Here is a 22,081-nt window from a genome sequence, read left to right as displayed (position 1 = left end):
GCAAGCTGCTCTTCTGCGCTGTTTTGCGGAGCTGAAGGCTGAGTTGCTGGACTCACTGAATGCGATTACCAACAAGCTGCTTGGAGCTCAGGCGGCCCAGGAGGTGTCTATCCGGGAGTTGCAGCAGCAGGCCGCTGAGCGGGAGGAGGAGGCCGTGGTCCTCGTGGGGAAAGTGGAGTTGCACGAGGCACTTCACAAAAAGTGGCAAGACCGCTTGGAGGAGCTGGACGTTCACACGAAGCAAAAGAATTTGAGGATCCTGGGCCTGGCGGAGGGGCTGGAGGGGTTGGATCTCCCGTGGTACGTGACCACGATGTTGAGCTCGTTGATGGGAGCGGGTCCTTCCATTTGCCCCTGGAGCTTGAGGGAGCTCACAGAGTGCTGGCCAGGAGGCCTAAGGCAAATGAACCCCCGCGGGCGGTGCTGGTGCGGTTCCATCGATTTAGTGACCGGGAGTGTGTGCTGCGCTGGGCCAAGAAAGAGAGGAGCAGCAAGTGGGAGAATTCGGTAGTACGAATCTACCAGGACTGGAGTGCGGAGGTGGCAAAGCGGAGGGCCGGGTTCAACCGGACGAAGGCGGTGCTGCATGCCAAGCAGGTCAGATTTGGAATGCTGCAGCCTGCGCGTCTGTGGGTGACACATAAGGACCGGCACCACTACTTCGAGTCCCCGGAGGAGGCGTGGGCCTTTGTACAGGCGGAGAAACTGGACTCGAACTAGGATCTGGGGACACACTATGGCCGTTGCTGTTTTCGCTGTTGCTGTTCTTCAATTTTGACATGTGTTTTTTTTATGCTGCTTTTCTTTTTGCTTTGTTTCCGGGTGGGTTTGTCTGTTGGGTGTGGGTGTGGGGTATGTGGGGAACATTGGGGGTATGTGCTTTATATGTTCTCTTCTGTACGGGGCCGGGGGTTGGAGTGAAACTGGATTTTGAGGAGCTGCGTCGGAAGGGTGGGGTGTTGTAGTGTGAAAGCGCGGGCTTTCCTCTGGTTGTCCGCGCTGCGGGGCAGGGGGAGCGGAGCTGGAGGTGGGGGCGTGGCCTCTACTGGTTTTCTTTCCCGCGCTGAAGCGGTGCCAAGGAGGTGTGGCAAGAGGGGGATGACCCTATGCCGGGAGGAGAGGGGTTTTGGCAGGAGCTGCCGGGTCAGCAGAAGTCAGCTGACTCACGGAAGTACCATGGAGGGTGCGTCGCGGCTAGGTGGGGTCCTAGCCTGGGGGGGGTGGGGGGGGATACCGGGTTGCTGCTGGAATGGCCAGGAAGGAGCCTGCGTGGGCCGGGGGGGTAGAGGAGAGGCGTTATCGCCATGGGGAACGGGTCAGGCGGGGCGAGCTGGCCTGGGGCGAGCAGTCGATAAGCTATGGCTAGCCGGCGGGGGAGAGGGGGAGGTTGCTCTCTGATTCGGCTGATTACCTGGAACGTGAGGGGGCTGAATGGGCCGGTTAAGAGAACCAGGGTATTTTCTCATCTGAAGGGGCTATGCTCCAGGAGACCCACTTGAAGGTGGCGGACCAGGTTCGTCTGAGGAAGGGGTGGGTGGGGCAGGTTTTTCACTCAGGATTGGATGCGAAGAACGGGGGGTGGCGATCCTGGTGGGGAAGAGGGTGGCGTTCGAGGCGGCTGAGGTGGTGTCGGACAAGGAGGGCAGATATATTATGGTGAAGGGTAGGCTGCAGGGAGAGAAGGTGGTGCTGGTTAATGTATATACCCCAAATTGGGATGATGCCGGCTTCATGAGGCGCTTGTTGGGCCGCATTCCGGACCTGGAGGCAGGGGGCCTGCCACTGATCATGGGGGGACACTTTAACACAGTGCTGGATCCCCCACTGGACCAGTCCAGTTCAAGGACGGGTAGGAGACCGGCGGTGGCCAGAGTGCTGAGGGGGTTTATGGACCAGATGGGAGGGGTGGATCCCTGGAGGTTTGGGAGGCCGAGAGCGCGGGAGTATTCCTTTTTCTCCCATGTCCATAGGGTCTATTCCCGAATTGATTTTTTCATCCTGAGCAGGGGATTGATCCCGAAGGTGCAGAATGCAGAGTATTCGGCCATAGCGATCTCAGACCATGCTCTGCACTGGGTTGATCTGGAGATGGGGGAGGCGCGGGACCAGCGCCCGCTCTGGCGCCTGGATGTGGGGCTGCTGGCTGATGAGGAGGTGTGTAGGAGGGTCCGGGGAAGTATTGAGGGGTATCTTGATACCAATGATACGGGGGAGGTCCAGGTGGGGATGGTCTGGGAGGCTCTGAAAGCAGTGATCCGGGGAGAGCTGATCTCCATCCGGGCCCATAGGGAAAGGAGGGAGAGGAAGGAGAGGGAGAGACTGGTGGGAGAGCTCCTAGATGTGGACAGGAGATACGCGGAGGCACCGGAGGAGGGGTTGCTGGGGGAACGGCGCAGTTTGCAGGCCAAATTTGACTTGTTGACCACCAGAAAGGCGGAGACACAGCGGAGGAGGTCGCAGGGCACGGTATATGAGTATGGGGAGAAGGCGAGCAGGATGTTGGCGCATCAGCTCCGCAGGCGAGATGCGGCTAGGGAAATTGGTGGAGTGACGGATAGGGGTGGGAATGTAGTGCAGAAGGGGACAGAAGTAAATGGGGTCTTTAGGGACTTCTACGAGGAACTGTACCGGTCAGAACCTCCGATGGGGAGAGGGGGGATGGAGAGCTTCATGAACAGGCTACGGTTCCCAAGGGTTTAAGAGGAGCTGGTAGAGGGGCTGGGGGCGCCGATAGAGTTGGAGGAGCTAGTCAGGGGGATTAGACAAATGCAGTCAGGTAAGGCGCCGGGGCCGGACAGGTTTCCGGTGGAATTTTATAAAAAGTATGCGGATCTGGTGGGCCCCCTGTTGGTGCGAGCTTTCAATGAGGCATGGGAGGGGGGGGCTTTGCCCCCGACGATGTCGCGGGCACTGATCTCTCTGATCCTAAAGCGGGATAAGAACCCCTTGCAGTGTGGATCATACAGGCCTATCTCGCTCCTCAATGTTGACGCTAAGTTGCTGGCGAAGATCCTGGCCACCAGGATAGAGGACTGTGTGCCAGGGGTGATACATGAGGATCAGACAGGATTTGTCAAGGGACGGCAGCTCAACACGAATGTGCGGAGACTGCTAAATGTTATTATGATTCCGACAGTGGAGGGGGAGGCGGAGATAGTGGTGGCGCTGGATGCGGAGAAAGCGTTTGATAGAGTTGAGTGGGGGTACCTGTGGGAGGTGCTGGAGCGGTTCGGATTCGGGGAGGGATTCATCAAATGGGTGAGGCTGCTCTACGCGGCTCCGATGGCGAGTGTAGTTACAAATGGAAGGAGATCGGAGTACTTTAGGCTCTACCATGGGACCAGGCAGGGGTGCCCCCTGTCCCCCTTGCTCTTTGCACTGGCGATTGAACCTTTGGCTATGGCGTTGAGGGAGTCAGGGAGATGGAGGGGTCTGGTGCGGGGTGGGGAGGAACATCGTGTATCGCTGTATGCGGACGACCTGCTGTTGTATGTGGCGGATCCAGAAGGGGGAGTGCCGGGGGTGATGGAGCTGTTAGCGGAATGTGGGGGCTTCTCGGGCTATAAGTTAAATTTAGGCAAGAGTGAGGTATTTGTAGTACACCCGGGTGATCAGGAGGAGGGAATTGGGAGACTCCCATTTAAGAGGGCAGTGAAGAGTTTCAGATACCTGGGGGTGCAGGTGGCCAGGAGTTGGGGGACTGTCCATAAGCTTAATTTTACCAGGCTGGTGGAGCAGATGGAAGAGGAATTTAAAAGGTGGGACATGGTGCCGCTATCGTTGGCGGGTAGAGTGCAGTCCGTCAAAATGACGGTTCTCCCGAGGTTTTTGTTCCTTTTTCAGTGTTTGCCCATCTTTATCCCTAGGGCCTTTTTTAGAAGGGTTACTAGCAGCATCATGAGCTTTGTTTGGGCGCATGGGACCCCGAGGGTGAAGAGGGTCTTCTTGGAGCGGGGTAGAGATGGGGGGGGGGGGGCTGGCGTTACCCAATCTCTCGGGGTATTATTGGGCGGCCAATGTGTCGATGGTGCGCAAGTGGGTAATGGAGGGGGAGGGGGCAGCATGGAAACGGATGGAGAGGGCGTCCTGTGGAAATACAAGCCTGGGGGCCCTGGTAACGGCGCCGTGGCCGCTCCCACCTACGAGGTATACCACGAGTCCGGTGGTGGCGGCTACCCTCAAGATTTGGGGGCAGTGGAGGCGACATAGGGAGAAGTGGGGGGCTCGATGGAGGCTCCGTTAAGGGGGAACCATAGGTTCGTCCCCGGGAACATTGATGGGGGATTTCAGGGTTGGTACAGAGCGGGCATCAGACAGCTGAGGGACCTGTTTATTGATGGGAGGTTTGCGAGCCTGGGGGAGTTGGAGGAGAAATTTGGGCTCCCCCCGGGGAACATGTTCAGGTATCTGCAGGTAAAGGCATTTGCTAGGCGGCAGGTGGAGGAATTCCCTTCGCTTCCCGCGAGGGGGGTGAGCGACAGGGTGCTTTCGGGGGTCTGGGTCGGAGAGGGGAAGATATCTGATATCTACAAGGTTATGCAGGAGGCGGAGGAGGCGTCAGTAGAGGAGCTGAAAGCTAAATGGGAGGGGGAACTGGGGGAACAGATCGAAGACGGGACATGGGCTGATGCCCTGGAGAGGGTTAACTCTTCCTCCTCGTGTGCGCGGCTTAGCCTCATCCAATTCAAGGTGCTGCACCGGGCCCACATGACTGGGACAAGGATGAGTAGGTTCTTTGGGGGTGAAGACAGGTGTGTCAGGTGCTTGGGGAGTCCAGCGAACCATGCCCATATGTTCTGGGCATGCCCGGCGCTGGAGGAGTTCTGGAAGGGGGTGGCGAGGACAGTGTCGAGGGTGGTAGGATCCAGGGTCAAGCTAGGATGGGGACTCGCGATTTTTGGGGTTGGGGTGGAGCCGGGAGTGCAGGAGGCGAAAGAGGCCGGTGTGCTGCCCTTTGCGTCCCTAGTAGCCTGGCGAAGGATCTTGCTACAATGGAAGGATGCGAGGCCCCCAAGCGTGGAGACCTGGATCAATGACATGGCGGGTTTCATTAAGCTAGAGAGGGTCAAATTCGCCCTGAGAGGGTCGGTACAAGGGTTCTTTAGGCGGTGGCAACCTTTTCTCGACTTTCTGGCTCAACGATAGGGTACGGGGACAGTTGCAGCAGCAACCCGGGGGGGGGAGGGAGGGGGGGAAGGGGGAGGGAAAAGGGGGGGGGGGGTGGAGGGAAAGGGTGGGGGGGGGGCGGACGATGACTATGTTTGTTTATTTAATTTAAATTTATTTTAAAGTTCTTTTGTTGTTCATTGGGGTTGGGGGGGTGGGGGGATGTGATACATGCGTCGATACGGTCTGAGGGTGGTACGGTTATTATGGGTTATTTTGTTGCATTTCATTGTTTGTCGTTATGTTTTATATTTTCTGTAAAAAATTCCAATAAAAATTATATTTTAAAAAAAAGGTTCACAATGACTCATGCATGAACAGACATTAATTTATCTGTTTTTGACCCTGATGAACCAGGAAACTGTAGTCTTCCCATGGATGTAGTGGAGTGCCTGTGTTCTACAGAGTCAGATTACACAAACATAGACTTGTACAATGGCGTTACTAATGGCAACTAGCCATCATATAACCTCTACATCCAGGTCAAAACTCTCAAAGAGACTGAGAATTTCCACCTCAATTCTTTCAATATGGTTTAAAAAGGGTAAATGTTGAGTCATATTTCATTATGAATCTTGGCATGGACAACTTGTAGGGTGTTTAGCCTGATACAACCTCCAATTCCGGTCTGTACCTGAAGATTGGATTACTACAAAAGTGCCAACCAATCAGTTAGGAAGTATTTTCTTCAGAAAACAAAATTACCTCATGTTATGTTCTTTGTTGTAGCCACAAAGAGAAAGAACCAGAGGATGGCACACATCAAATTGTATAACATATTGCAAGAGGTTTATTATAGGATTCTGCTCCAACAGGGGACAATGGTGAACTCCACAAAAGCCTACAAAATGCTCCGATTATGTCGCTGCGTAACGTGTGACATTATACCAGCCAGTGGTGTTACTCTGATACATTATACCCCTCCCTCTTTACTCCTTTAGTGTCCCCAGTATTTTTATTTAATCAAACACTTTAACACAGATCCAACACATTATGCCATAGCTAACATTGTTATGTTACGGATACATATGCACATTAGTAAGACAGTCTCTTGGATGGACATCTGTCTCATTTTGAAAGAGCGCAACGTTCAGGAATTTGGCTCTTAGAGGTACTAGGAGTGTCTTCCTGTACATTGGTCAATGTTACATTTGACAAAACCACCTCAGGAACTGTCTCTGGTTGTGTGGATGATTCTGTCATAACAGATTCTGTAATTTCAACAGTTGTAGTCTTCAAGTCAGACATGTCACTGTTCATACTCCCTGTTGTGAAAACACCTGGTACAAATTCTGTACTCTCACTACGGGCAGATAATAATTGGCCAGCATGCTGACGGCAAATTCGTTCATCATTAGTTTGCACAGTAAATTAAATTGGTCCCGTTTTGGCTAATACAATTGCTAGAGTCCATTTTTTGCCTGAGGTGTAATTTCTCACAAAAACACTGCTATAAACCTTCACGGGATCTATGGGGTTGGAGCAGTCAGGCTCCCCGCGAGTCTCGCTGAATACAAATTCTACTGCTAAGGGGATGGGGAGCCTGGGATCAATCACAATTGAGATCTGTATAAAGTCGGCCAGATATGGAACCAACAGAACAGACCCAGCTGGGATCTGATGTATATTGTAAATATAATTGTTTTGCAATAAACCAAGTTTTCTTTTTACTAACTCGGTTTGGACTCATTTGTGGCATACTAAAATCATGTAACCCATGTCCAAAGGCTCTGCTTTTGGGATGTTGTTCCCTTCCAGTCACTTGGGCTGATGATGTTGCCTGACTATCTCTGAAGATAAAGGGAGAGTGAAAAGGTCAAACTATATGCATAGTTTCCTTTTCAACATCAGTATAGCTGGTGAGCTTTGTGTTGTTGAATGCACAGTGTTTCTGTATGTCATTAGAAAACTATTGGCACGTTTAGGTAGAGAGCCTTTATTCCTCAAAACCTTCCAGACCAAACCAAGGAGTGAGTGAGAAAAAAAAAGGATATATGGCAGAACCTAGGACAAAGGTGGCCGGATATGACTATCCCTCCTTATTTTCTGAAAGGGGATCGTACGACCAATGGAGAAGTGCAGTAGTTATGTGGACTAAGGTAACTGTCTTGGGAAAGAGAAAACAAGGTATGGCACTGGCTCTTTCTCTACCTTATGACAGTAAAATCCAAAGCAAAGTGTTTTCTGAGCTGGAATTGGAAGAATTAGTTTCAGAAGGAAAGGTTATTTTAAAGATCTTCTTGGTTCTATTAGCCACAAAGGCATGGGAATGCAAATCTATAGGTATAGAAGCTGCCTTTTTGCAGGTGCATCAGCTCCAGAGAGACATTTTTCTCTGTCCTCCTAAAGAGGCAGCTAACACAGAAGGGGTACTCTGGAAGTTGAACAAATATGTATATGGATTTAATGATGCATCTAGAGTCGGGTATTTTTTGGTAAGGTCAGTTTTGTTCAAGTTAGGCTGTTGCCAGTTGAAACCAGATTCAGCAATGTTTTACTGGCACTATAAAGGAAATCTTTCTGGCATCTTTATGATGCATGTCAATGATTTTTTGTGGGGTGGGACTAGTGATTTTGAAGCTATTGTAATCTCTGGTTTGAGGAAAGACTTCAGGGTTGGAAGTCAGGCTTCCGGTGCATTTAAATATATTGAACTGGAAATCGGACAGACTAAGTTAGGGGCAACTTTACATCAGCAATCTTATTTGGAAAGCATCAGCCCAATAGCAATTAGTTGTGGCCGGGTTTCACAAAAAGATGCAATGGTTTCAAAGATGGAAAAAGAGCAACTGCGAAGTTTAATTGGGCAACTGAAATGGTTAGGTAGACAGACTGGACCGGATGTGAGTTTTGATGTCTTAGAGTTGAGTACAAAAATGAATGATCCCAAAGTGGAAGACGCAATAAGAGCAAATAAAGCATTGGCCAAGCTAAAAATACAGGAGTGTGTTTTGAGGTTCCTGGTTTCAGGTGACCTGAGGCACTTGAAACTCATAGTTTATAGTGATGTGTCTTATGCAAATTTATGTGGGAAACAAAGAATACAAGGAGCGTGATCAAAAGCACTTTGACTGCTGAGAAGTTAAGACTTGTAGAGGCGGTGGATATGGCCTTTTATATAACTCAGATATTGACAGAAATTTTGGGATTAGGGGATTTGGGTAATATACCTATTGACTGTCACATTGACAATAAATCCCTGTGGGAACATGTGCACTCTACAAAAAGTGCTAATGAACAAAGGTTAAGGATAGACATCACAATCTTGAAGCAGATGTTGAACAGAGGGGAAATAGCAACAATTTAATGGATCGACAGGAGCTATCAATTGTCAGACTGTGTTACAAAAAGAGGGACTAGTTCACGGAAACTTTTGGATACTGTAAATGAAGTGCGCCTGTTTCTGTGACTGCTTTCATCTTCCAAAAATGAAAAAAAAGAAGAGGAAGTTGCGTGAGAGTTTTTGAGTTTCTTGTAATTTTGTTTTCACCTAATTATTTTTTTTCTCCAAGGAAGGGGAGACTGTTAAGTAATGGGTTAAGAGACATTCCAATTAGTTGTATCATTTATGTTAAGTATCCAATAATTGACACTGATATGTAAAGGGCTTCAGGTGGCCTTTGTGTCAGGTGATATGATGATAGAGTTTTGTGCAGAGTCTGTTGATGTAAAATAAGGTGTTTGTGGAAAAGGAGCAGAACCTTTGACTCTTTATACAACAGCAGCTAGACATCTGACACCTGATGGTATTTCAATTCAGGTACAAGTGATACTATAGCACCTGTATCCACTTCCATCTTAATAGTGTTCCCATTTAATTTTGGATTGACCCAAAATCATTGCTGTTCTCCTTGTACTGCTAGAACTCTGAGCTTAAATTTCTTAAGCTGCCTTGACATTTTGCTACTCGTTGAGTCTTCAGTTGGATCACTGAACTGGTAAACTCACCCTGCAGACTTTGCCGTATTTATCCTGGCATACTTCTTTGTGCTGATGAAGATTTTCTTAATCAGCATGCCTTGGCAATGTGACCAACCTTACAACTGTTTTTGCATTTGTTCTCCATTGCTCCAACAATCTCCAGCCATATGACCCTCTTGGTTGCAGCAATGACATGGTAGGTTCTTGGTGGACCTGCTTCTCACAGACTCCATCTGATGGACTTTAGCTCGAACTCCAACCATCGAAGCTTCTCTCACAGCAAATTCCAGGGATGTTGTGATTTCAAACCAAATTTTAGGGTTAATGAACCTTCAATCATCAATTTCCTTTGGATGGCTTCATTCCTGAGGCCACAAGCTAATCGGTTGTGAAGTCTGAATTCAAAGTTTGACCAAATTTGTAGTGCTTTGCTAGCTTTTGCAGTGATGTGACAAATTGTGAAATGTTTTCCTCTTCCTCCTGTGCTCAATGGTGAAGCAGAATCTTTCAGCTATTAATAGTGGATGGGGAGAGAAATGTGCTTGCAAAAAGGTCATTACCTCATCATTTAAAAAAAATTAATTTACGGGATGTGGGCGTTGCTGGTTCGGCCAGTATTTATTACCCCTCCCTAGTTGCCTGTCAGAAGATAGTGGTGAGCTGCCTTCTTGAACCGCTACAGTCCCTGAGGTGTGGGTACACCCACACTACTGTTAGGAAGGGAGTCCCAGGATTTTGCCGACGTGACAGTGAAGGAACGGGGATATATTTCCAAGTCAGGGTGGCAAGTGACTTGGAGGGGAAACTCCAGATGGTGGGGTTCCCAGGTATCTGCTGCTCTTGTCTTTTCAGATGGTAGTGGTCGTGGGTTTGGAAGGTGCTGTCTAAGCAAACTTGGAGAGTTACTGCAGTGCATCTTGTAGATGGTACACACGGCTGCCACTATTCGTCGGTGGTGGAGGGTTTGAATGTTTGTGGAAGGAGGAGTAATCAAGTGGGCTGCTTTGTCCTCGGTGGTGGCGAGCTTCTTGAGTGTTGTGGGAGCTGCACACATCCAGGCAAGTGGAGAGTATTCCATCACACTCCTGACTTTTGCTTTGTAAATGGTAGACAGGCTTTGGGGGGGATCGGGAGCTTAGTTACTCACCGTGGGATTCCTAACCCTTGATCTGCTCTGGTAGCCACAGTATTAATATGGCTAGTCCAGTTCAGTTTCTGATCAATGGTAGCCCCCAGGATGTTGATTGTGGGAAATTCAGTGATGGTAATGCCATTGACTGTCAGGGGTAATGGTCAGAACTTCTCCTGTAGGAGATGGTCATTACCTGGCACTTCTCTGTGGTGCGAATGTAACTTGCCACTTGTCAGCCCAAGCCTGGATATTGTGCAAATCTTGTTGCATTTGGTGATGAACTGATTCATTATCTGAGGAAGCCCGAATGGTGCTGAACATTGTGCAGTCATCTGTGAACATCCTCACTTCTGACCTTATGATGGAAGGGAGGTAATTGATGAAGCAGCTGAAGTAGCTTGGGCCTAGGACACTATCCTGAGGAACATCTGCAGTGATGTCCTGGAGCTGACTTGTCTCCAGGTTTAGCTGGGTGTACTAAATTCTGTAATATGAATGTTTTCCTCCCAACTGAGCTGAGGAAGGTCACAGTATGCAGGTCTGCTGGTGTCTGAATGGCTTTAAGGACCGACTAGGACCTTTCCCCATAAGAGTTCCAGATCTCCTCCTCTTCACCATCAAAAGAGTCCATGGCACCTTTGTTTCTTGCCATTTTTGAATTGCAGCTCCCTGATCTGTGCTACTCAGCCTTCAGCCTAGCTTCCCTGCTGTTCATTTTCTCTGTGTTTAAAGCAGACAACTCGCAGTGCACAAACAGACCAGCTGTTTCTGTGCCTCGCTATCGATTCCCGGGCAGTAGGTTGAAGAGTCAGCAGCCCCATTTCAATGCCTAGCGCGCGGTTACAGCAGCTCTACCCACAATGCTAAGTGTACTGAAAACTTCGATCCTCCATTTGAAGCAAGCTCCCATCATTCATAGTTTTCCAATAGGTTTTCTAAAAGCCCTTTTACTTGCACTTGCTGCTGTCATGATCGACTGTGTTTCGCTGATGCCCCACTACAAATTGTACAATGTTCAAGCATTTACTTGAGAGTTGTTTTTACTTGCCAAAATTATGATTTTTGCCTTGGAAGTTGGCGACATTTCTTCCGACCTCACTCCCAATGGTGTATTGGCCTGGATCTCCGCCAATGGTTCCTTATTCTGACTCACAAAAATATTGTTGAAAGTTGTTTTGTCCCATTATTTTTTTACAGCCTCGATCTCGTCGCCAGTTTCTCTTTTGTTATGCTCTTTGTTGTAGCCGCAAAGAGAGAGAATCAGAGGTAGTACACATTATGTTCCGATAACATAGAGCAAGAGGTTTATTTACATGATGCTGCTCAAACAGGGTACAATGGTCAACTCCACAAAAACGCTCCGATGGTATCTTATATCTCCGTGATATTATACCAGCCAATCGTGTTACTCTGATACTTAACACCTCACAGTTGGAAATGTTTAATAGTTTGTACTTTCTGGATTTTATAATTGCTGACTCGAGGAGGGGGCAGTCTCCATTGGCACAGCATTTCCCTATTAATATTCAACCACTTTTAACTATATATTCCAGAATATGGGATATATCCTGACATTATGACAAATCCATGTCCCACTTAATCACATGTCAGAGGCCTATATTTAGCATTATTTTTGAGGTATTAATATTCTGATGCAGCGTCCGTTTTGATCACTTTCTGTTTTGTTACTGATGCCAGGAGATGATACCATTGATTTCCTGCAGATCTATCAAAATTGCAACCCATAGGAGAATCACCACCTTGTAGTCAGCTGCACTCCTCCAATATAATAATGTATTTGGATTGTCTTCTACTAGAGAGCGGAGATTAACCCCAGCAATGTTTACAGTGAATAAATTTGCAAAATATTTGCTTATATACTTTGAACATTGATGTGTTCAAACCTCACCTGCCTCTGGAAACAAAGCAGCAGATGTCTGATACTACCCACATATAGACCAGTGCCTGTAGGTTTCTTTGTATTCTGTATACCCTTTATTTCTGCTTCACAATAACATGGTGTTATTGTGGCGTTGAGGTAGTTTGCATTAGTTACTCAAACATATGTCATCTCACCATGTGACGTTCAGCCGCAGCTAGAGAAAAAAGAAAGGCTTGCATTTCGGGAAAACTGGTAGTTCCAAAGTGCTGTACAGCCAATGAAGTATTTCTGAAATGTAGGCACTTTGTAATGTTGGAAAACAGCAGCCAATTGACACACCAAGAGCGCACAAACGGCAATGTGATAATGACCAGATCATCTCTCTTTTTCTGCGATATTGACTGAGTGTAAATAGTGGCCGGAGTACTAGAGTTACTCTCCTGTACTCCTTTGAAATAGTGCTGTTCGATCTTTTATGACAGGTCAGGTGGGGCCTCGGTTTAATGCCTTATCCAAAAGATGGCATTTCCGACGGTGTAAAATTCCCCCAGTAGTCATGGCACTTCCGACGGTGTAAAATTCCCCCAGTAGTCCACTAGAGTGTCAACCTTGATTTTTCTACTCAAGTTCTAGAGAGGGACTTGAACCCTCAACCGTCTGGCTCAGGTAAGAGTGCTACCAACTGTGCCACAGCAATGTCATTTTTCTCAGACATGATGCGGAGACTGGAGTGGGCACAGTAAGAAGACTTACAACACCAGGTTATAAGTCCAACAGGTTTGTTTCGAATCACTAGCTTTTGGAGTGCAGCTCCTTTATCAGATGTAATCTCATGTTAGCCATGCGCCCTCTGCTCCTCTATCCAGTCACTGCACTCTGCTTCTCTTGAACTGTGCTGTACTGTTCTATGTTCTATAACTTTCTATCTAGTTCCGCTCTATGACATCCATTGTTTCTCCTCTTTGATGAAAAACATTTTGGGAGATCATTTTGTGTGTGGGAAGAACTGTAGAAATGCAGGTTGTTCTTCATAGTCTAGACTGCCCTGCATCTTTCAATTGTGAATATCCACAAGTGGTGGCAAGAGAATCTCATAAGTGTTCTTGAACATCAAGGTAAATTCCATATTTAACGTCGAAACACTGCCCCACCTGGAATCATTCAATTTTACAGCAGACGAGGAGGATATTCCTGTACTGGATCTTTGAACAAGCTACAATACTCTTTCCTCATAGTCGTGAAAATTGGTTCTTTTCAAATATATATCCAGCTTTTTTTTTAAAGCTTCTGTATCTGTTTCCAGCACCCTTTCAGGCAGGGCATTCAAGATCATAATAACCAGCTGTGTACAATATTCTTGGTCTCGTTTCCTAATAGAGAATCTTTACAGTGTGTGCTGAGATAAGGAAAACATAATGGCCAGGATGTTCCCGCTCCACATGGTCAGTTTGCCGGAGGTCGCTCGCCATCGGCCGGTGGCGAGATCTTCTGGTCCTCTTCAAGTCAATAGCTATTTGCTTAGCTCGCTGTTCCCACTGCCGGGAACCCGCTGCATGGAATTGCCTTCGGCGGGGCCGGAAGATCCTACTGGCTGAATGGGCTGCAAAATCTCGGCCACTAACTTTATTGGCACATCTCTTCCTGTGTCTGCATCTATCCATGGGCTCTATAAGAGAGAGAAAGGTCATGAAACATTGTATCATTTCCCGTGATAATGTGACTCATCATATCACAGTTAAAATTAACTACTTATCCTACAAGGTGTAAAAACATTTCTCATCACACCCCTGCCTTAACAATTTTAAATTGGTGTGCTTCTTGTCAGTGGAAACGGTTTCTTCCCATCTACTCAATAAAAACCCTTAATGATTTTGAACTATTAATTAATTTAATTTAAATAAAAATCTTTATTGGCACAACTAGGCTTATATTGACACTGCAATGAATTTACTGTGAAAAGCCCCTAGTCGCCACATTCCGGCACCTGTTCGGGTACATGAAATGAAATGAAAATGAAAATCGCTTATTGTCACGAGTAGGCTTCAATGAAATTACTGTGAAAAGACCCTAGTCGCCACATTCCGGCGCCTGTCCGGGGAGGCTGGTACGGGAATCGAACCGTGCTGCTGGCCTGCTTGAAAAGCCAGCGATTTAGCCTGGTGAGCCAAACCAGCCCCAGAAAATTGACACATTGCAGCCAGAGCTATTCCACCCCAGGCAACCTTCTGTATACTCAGAACAACAATTTTTGGAGGGAGAATTCGGAATGTCCAAATGACCTAACAGCACATCTTTTAGGACTTGTGGGAGGAAACTGGAGCCTCCAGAGGAAACCCACGCAGACACAGGGAGAACCCACAGACAGTGACCCAAGCCGGAAATCGAATCTGGGACCCTGGCACTGTGAAGTAACAGTGATAACCACTGTGCTACTGCGCCGTCCACACTGCCTATTATTCCTCTCTTTTGAACAGGGGTGTAACATTTGGAACCCTCCAGTCCCTGCTAAATGCAAGGAAAATTGACACATTGCAGCCAGAGCTATTCCACCCCAGGCAACCTTCTGTATACTCAGAACAACAATTTTTGATGGATCCAAAGTATTAATAGCAACTCATGGGGGAGGAATGGTGGCACAGTGGTTAACACTGCTGTCTCACAGCTCTGGGGACACGAGTTCAATCCCTGGGCAACTGTATGGAGTTTGCACTTACTCCCTGTGTCTGTGGGAATTTCCTCCGAGTACTCTGGTTTCCTCCCACAATCCTAAGATGTGTAGGTTAGGTGTTTTGGCCATGCTAAATTTCCACTTAGTGTCCACAGTGTTCCGCAGGGGGTCAGTGTTGGGACCACAGCTATTCATAATATACATTTGGAAGAAGGAACTGAGGGCAGGTTTGCTGATGATACAAAGATATGTAGAGGGACAGGTTGTGTTGTAGAAGCAGAGAGGCTGCAAAAGGACTTGGATAGGCTAGGAGAGTGGGCAATGAAGTGGCAGCTGGAATACAATGTGGTAATGTGTGAGGTTGTGCAGTTTGGTAGGAAGAATAGAGGCATAGACTATTTTCTAAATCGGAAAAGGTTTCGGAAATCAAAAGCACAAAGGTACTTAGGAGTCCTAGTTCAAGATTCTCTTAAGGTTAATATGCAGGCTCAATTGGCAGTTAGGAAGGCAAATGCAATGTTAGCATTCATGTCGAGAGGGCTAGAATACAAGAGCAGGGATGTACTGTTGAGGCTGTATAAGGCTCTAGTCAGACCCCATTTGGAGTAATGTGAGCAGTTTTGGGTCCCATATCTAAGGAAGAATCTGCTGGCCTTGGAAAGAGTCCAGAGGAGGTTCACCAGAATTATTCCTGGGACGAAGGACTTGCCAGGTGAGGAGCGGTTGAGGACTCTGGGTCTGTACTGGATGAAGTTTAGAAGGATAGGGAGGGTTCTCATTGAAACTTACAGAATACTGGGAGGCCTAGATCGAGTGAAGGTGAGGATGTTTCCACTAGTAGGAGAAACTAGAACCCGAGGGCATAGCCTCAGACTGAAGGGATGATCCTTTAAGATAGAGATGGAGAGGAATTTATTCAGCCAGACGTTGGTGAATCTGTGCAACACATTTCCGCAGAAGGCTGTGGAGGCCAAATCACTGAGTGTCTTTAAGACAGAGATAGATAGGCTCTTGATTAATAAGGGAAACAAAGGTTATGGAGAGAAGGCAGGAGAATGGGGTTGAGAAACATATCAGCCATGATTGAATGGTCGTGCAGACTCAATAGGCCGAATGGCCTAATTCAGCTCTTATGTCTTATGGATGTTTAGGTTAGGTTAAGGGGTTATTGGAATATGGTGGAAAAGAGGGTTTGATTGGAATGCTCTTTCAAAGGGCCGGTGCAGACTCGATGGCCAAATGGCCTACTTCTGCACTGTATTACATGATTCTATATTGTTGCTCCACCGCTGCAAGCATCTACTTTGATGGCTGAAGCTAAACCTTCATCATCTCCATTCCCCACTGTCCTTCAGTATAGCTGAGGGTGTGGCAATGGCACAACCAATGAAATGAGTTGTATCAGCCTATGGATGGGTGTAAGCCACCATGAATGGAGAGAGGCTGAAGGTGACACAAAAATCCTAGACCTCCTAAGGATAGCAAGCAAACTTTAAAAAAGAACTCGGGCATGCATTTTATGTGCCCCCCCTCTTTCCCCCCCCCCCCCCCAAACTTGGTGTGTTTTAGAAAGGAGAGGGCATCATAAAATAGGGTGGGTGCCAACCCCATTATCTTCCTGCCCCACCCTTGAGTTCATCCCAAAATACGGAGGAGGTGGGCAGGTACTGAAATCAGAAGCCCACCCATCACATTTAAATAAACAATCAAGGGCTTGTTAACAAACTAATTGACCCTGATGATGCACTGCTCATGCCATTAAATAGTTGGTGAGGATCCAAACATTTTTTAACAGAGTGGGTAGAAAGAGTTCACCATCCTTGGGCCATGCCCTTTGTGCACTGGGAGGGGGGACGCACCCTCCTAAGATAGTACCCCCCCTTGCGATTTGCCTGGTCGACTAAATCCACCACCACCCCTGCCCCTCACTAAACAGCTCAAACCCTCCCCGCCAAATACCCTGGATTTACTGTGCATGGCCTTTCTCTTGGACCTTCTTGCAGTCCTGGCAGTGCCCACCAATGTGCTCTTGCCACAGCTGGGACTGCTGGAGCTGCTGGCCAATCCAGTTGACTAGCAGCACCGAGGGTGGGACTTCCTCCCCAGTGAAGCGCAGATGTCCCAATGGCAGTCTATTTGCCTGCACACTGCATGTTCGGGCTGCAGGTCGGGCTGGTATGGAACGAGTTGGCTCTACACCAACTTTGTTTCCAAGGGGTTGTGGTGAGGGGGGGGTGGGTGCGTGGAGCTGGAATCCTTGCACCACCGCAAGGGATCGTGAAGAGTACATAGCTGTGGGATGGAATAGATCACCTTGAAACAAAATTGAGTGGGCAGGTGTGTTGGATTTAATGGTAATGGGGTAGAGGGTGCACTAGAATTGAGCACAGTTTTTTTTTTTTTTTTTAAATTTAGTGTACCCAATCATTTTTCCAATTAAGGGGCAATTTAGAGTGGCCAATCCACCTAGCTGGCACATTTTTGGGTTGTGGGGGTGAAACCCACGCAAACACGGGGAGAATGTGCAAACTCCACACGGACAGTGACCCAGAGCCGGGATCGAACCTGGGACCTCAGCGCCGTGAGGCCGCAGTGCTAACCCACTGCGCCACCGTGCTGCCCGAATTGAGCACAGTTGGCACTTACACCCACCAACCATTGGAAATGGAATCCTCTCTCCGTGACCTTGGAAACTCCATAGAGTTAGTGCTGAGAACATAGGCAGACAATGTCCTGGGAATGCATCCAGGGATTTATACTTAGGTACATAGGAACAGGAGGAGAGCATTCAGCCTCTTGAGCCTGTTTGCCATTTAATGAGATCATGACTGATCTGTGACCTAACTCCATGGGCTGTGATTCTCTGCAGCCCTGCGCCGAAATAGTGTTCCGCACGGGGGCGGAGAAATCGGACCCGGTGAGTTCCCGACGCCGTGGTTCTAACCACCCCTGGTGGGGGGTTGGGGGGGGGATCGGAAACCGGGGGGGGGGGGGGGGGGGGGGGGGGGGGGGGGGGGGGGCCTTATGGGTGGCCGTGGGACAGATTGGGCCGGTCGGGCATTCTCAGATGGTGCGGTGAGCACAAGCTGTCTATCAGCCCCTGGACCTGAGGCATTCCGCGATGGCGGAGAACCCTGCTGCCCGGAGCATCTTGTTGGGCTTGGACATGATGTAGTTGATGTATTTTCCATGCCCGGGTAAAACAGTCATTCCGTGACCTGTCGGATGCACCTATGGGCTGTGGCTTGCAAGATACCACACAGGGCCCCGCTTGAGCCCTGGAATGATCCAGAAGTGTAAACGTTCAGGGTTACAGTGACCTTGATGGCCACTGAGAGCGAGTATTCTCCTCCTCCTCCATGTGGTGCCAAGTCCGCAAGGTCATGTCACATCGTCTCCTTGTTGAGGCCGAGCCTCCTGTTGCACGCTCTGTCTGTCATATGTTCAAACGACCAGCGGCACCGGTACACTCTGGGTCGTCGCAGTCCTCCCTGCTCCTGCCCCCCCCCCCCCCCCCCCCCCCCGGCCAGATGGACAGCCGGGTCCTCAGGATGTGGGGCAGAGTCCGGCACATGGGCCACTACTTCGAGTTTCTGCAGATGCTGCTGCTGCCGACTCTGGCGACTGGCTGTCCTGCCTACCAGCAGTACTACTAGGGTCTGTTCTGTTGGATCCAAAATACTGTCCATACCATTCAGTACCTGTAAGGAATTGGAGGAGGATGTTAGACTGACAAACAGTAGTGGACCCCACTCCAACCTGGCACGCCATGCCCACGCACTCCCGGCCACAGCGGGCCCCCCTCAACAGACCTCAGACATCCCGAACATCTGCTCATAATGTCACCCAGACCGGGAGCTGATCCCGTCTCCATTGCACCCATCCATCCTCTGGCCATGTCCCCGGAGCTGCTTTTGTGATTCAGTCCCTTTTAGCTTGGTTGTGCATCGCTTCCTCAAGCCTTTATGAAATTCTATGTTTGTTTTCTTATTGCCATATTAAAACTGACCTTTTTGTAGAGAACTTGGTTTGCACATAAACGCAACAGGATTGCTTGGTGTCTGCATCTGTGTGCTCATTGCCTTCTGCCTTCAGCTCTCTTTTGTGTCTGCAGCTCTCCTTTGTGCCTGCCAGCCACGCAGCTTCTGGTCTTCATTTCATCCCTGTTAGTACTGCTTCTAGGCCAAGGGTTTCCAGGTCATATGAGCCAGTGTTTCTTATCATATAAGAAAATTACAAGTGATCCCTTTACAATTGATGCAAACTCTTAAAAGTCCCTTTAAACATTCTTAAAGCAATTACAGATTCCATAGACAATTGAAAGAATTTACACATTTACCTTACTGTTATGCTTCCAGGGGCAGCACGGTAGCACGGTGGTTAGCATAAATGCTTCACAGCTCCAGGGTCCCATGTTCGATTCCCGGCTGGGTCACTGTCTGTGCGGAGTCTGCACGTCCTCCCCGTGTGTGCGTGGGTTTCCTCCGGGTGCTCCGGTTTCCTCCCACAGTCCAAAGATGTGCGCGTTAGGTGGATTGGCCATGCTAAATTGCCCGTAGTGTCCTAAAAAGTAAGGTTAAGGGGGGGGTTGTTGGGTTACGGGTATAGGGTGGATCCGTGGGTTTGAGTAGGGTGATCATTGCTCGGCACAACATCGAGGGCCGAAGGGCCTGTTCTGTGCTGTACTGTTCTATCTAGGTCACAGGTCATCACACAGAGGAATTTGGGGACATAAGGATCATAGGACATTAAAGGCAGCATTTGAGGTTTCTAAGGCAGGAATGAAAGCAAATGGAATTTTAGGTTTCATCACAAGTATAGTCTGTACAAAAGTAACTATGGGCTGAATTTTCATTGGAATTGGAAGTGGGCATTGTTATGAGGATATGCTTTTTTAAAGACACAACTTCTAATTTTTCTTTGCTTCTGGTTGGATTTTTAAAAATCTGGAATCCTCTGAAGGCAATGGAGACTGCACAGATGTCAACATTATACAGGTTGCATTCCACTAAGTAGAAGGAAAAAAAGACATCCAATCCCTTGGGAAACATGAAAAAACTCATTGGTTGTCAGTATCCTGAAACTTTGCAAATGTTTCTGAGATGAGATATCAAAATGCAATTAACTGTTATAAAACAATGACTGCACTAGTCATGGATGAATAGAATTTCTCTGGAATATACAGCCAGCAGGGTACTTTAAGGAACTGTAGTAAGAGAGAGATCAAGACAAATGTCATACTGAAACACGCTGTGAAAGCTGTTTGCCCTCTCTTTCAGAAATATTGTGTCCGAAGTAACCATCCTGAGAAGAGATGCAACTGAGATCCTTTGGGGAATAAATGTGAAAATCTGCCCCCCACAACCACGCCCAGGAAGACAACTGAACGAAATGGCTGAAACATGAAATCACCACATCAAGACCAGCCAAGTAGATAAATGGATACTCCTTTGTTTTATCTTCTTCATGAAATGTAAAAAAAATACTTAAACCTAACCTCTTATTCTGCCACCTGTACAAATGTGTGGGCCCAAGAAGTCTGTGAGTAATGTTAGAATAGTGGCTGCGATTTACCTAGTCTTTTTTTTAAATTCAGGAAATAGTTTCAATAAACTTAACTTAAGAAATCCTGTCTGGATAATTTATTACAACCTGAAAGTGTAAATAGTGGGACTCCTGCAGCATTGGCAAAGCACATCCTCATTAAATTCAAAAATTATGACCAGACTCTGGAACAGGAGAATAGGGGTCATATTCATCCCTCCTCACATGATCATAATAACATTCTGGCAATTTGTCACCACTGGCTGGAGTGTCGATATGTTCCTCTGACCACTGCTAATGTACGGTGAGGGCTGCATGCCCACCAGTAGTGGGTGCCCAATTAGGCCAATAAAGTGACAATTCAGGCACGCGGCACGCTCTGTATGGATTTTCCAGATGGCGGATTTGAATCCATAGATGGAATAGTTACAGCATGGATCCACTGGTATGCAAGGGCGACAGCTGTGGAGGGATTCCCTGTCAGTGTGGCCACAGTACTATCTATTTTGTAACACTTACAAGTCTTTATGGGGCACCTGCATCTTGAATTGCCCTTGTGGTCCCTCACGTCCCCATCTCCCCCCCCCCCCCCCCCCCCCCCCCCCCAGTGACACTCTTCCTCCCCTATTGATTAACTCTAACCCCTGCCCGATCAAAGCAAGTCAAGAATAAGGGCCATTAATACAAGGTGAAATGTAAGGGGCGGGATTCTCCATCCCGCCGCACTTGTTTTCTGCGATCCTCCATCCAACCAGCCGGCCAATGGGGTTTCCCATTGTGGGCACCCCCATGCCATCGGGAAATCTGCGTTCTTGAGTGCATTGCCGGCAAAGCGGAGGATCCCGCCGATGGAGAATCCAGCCCAAGAGATTTAGAACTGATGGCAGAAGGAACGTCTTTATATGGAGAGCTATGAACATATGGACATTACTCATAGGATTAATGTTTGAGTCTTTCCAGCATTGTTCACAGTGGCAGCAGCGTGTATCATCTACAAGATGCACTGCAACAACTCACCAAATCTCCTTCAACAGCACCTTCAAAATTTGTGACCTGTACCACTGAGCGACACGGTGGTACAGTGGTTAGCACCGGTACCTCACAGAACCACAGACCCGGGTCCGATTTTAGCCTTGGGTGACTTGTGTGTGCAGTTTGCACATTCTACCCGTGTCTGCGTGGCTTCTTCCAGATGCTCTGGTTTCCTCCAAAAATCCAAAGATATGCAGGTTAGGTGGATTGGCTATGATAAATTGCCCCTGACTATCCAAAAATGTGCAGGTTAGGTGGGGCTAGAGGGTTAGAGGAATAGTCTGGTGGAGTGGGCCTAGATAGGGTACTCTTTTGGAGGGTCGGTGCTAACTCCATGGGCCAAATGGCTTCCTTCTGCACTGTAGGGATTCTATGGAGAAAGACAAGGGCAGCAGCTGCATGGGAAAGCCACCACCTGTAAGTTCCCCTGCAAGCCACAGATCATCCTGATTTGGAAATATATCACCATTCCTTCACTGTCAAAATCCTGGAACTCCCTCTCTAACAGCACTGTGGGTGTAACTGCACCACATGGACTGCAGCGGTTCAAGAAAGCAGCTCACCACCCTCTCAACAATTACGGATGGTGCAATCATTGCTGGCCTAGCCAGTGATGCCCTCACCATGAAAAATAAAAAGCTCTCCTCTTTTGGGGCCTCTCCGTATCCCCTCCCTCTTTGGGATCTTTCCCTGTCCCCTCCCATTTTGGACCTCTCCCTGTCCCCTCTCTCTTTGA

General features: G+C 48.2%; 1 long non-coding RNA gene across 1 annotated transcript in view; it reads left to right on the top strand.

Moving 5' to 3' along the window:
• LOC119978576 overlaps positions 1-20,396 on the top strand; it is a 36,964-nt gene extending 16,568 nt beyond the window's left edge. The window contains exon 2 of the long non-coding RNA XR_005463492.1: positions 20,049-20,396. This is a non-coding gene — a long non-coding RNA (uncharacterized LOC119978576). The remainder of the gene's footprint in view (positions 1-20,048) is intronic.
• Positions 20,397-22,081: the final 1,685 nt, after the last annotated feature.

The sequence above is a fragment of the Scyliorhinus canicula genome, chromosome 15 (assembly GCF_902713615.1).
Source record: "Scyliorhinus canicula chromosome 15, sScyCan1.1, whole genome shotgun sequence".
NCBI classification, from domain to species: Eukaryota; Metazoa; Chordata; class Chondrichthyes; order Carcharhiniformes; family Scyliorhinidae; genus Scyliorhinus; species Scyliorhinus canicula.
The sequence above is the reverse complement of the archived record's forward strand: the minus strand, read 5'-3'. Positions and strand labels throughout refer to the sequence as shown.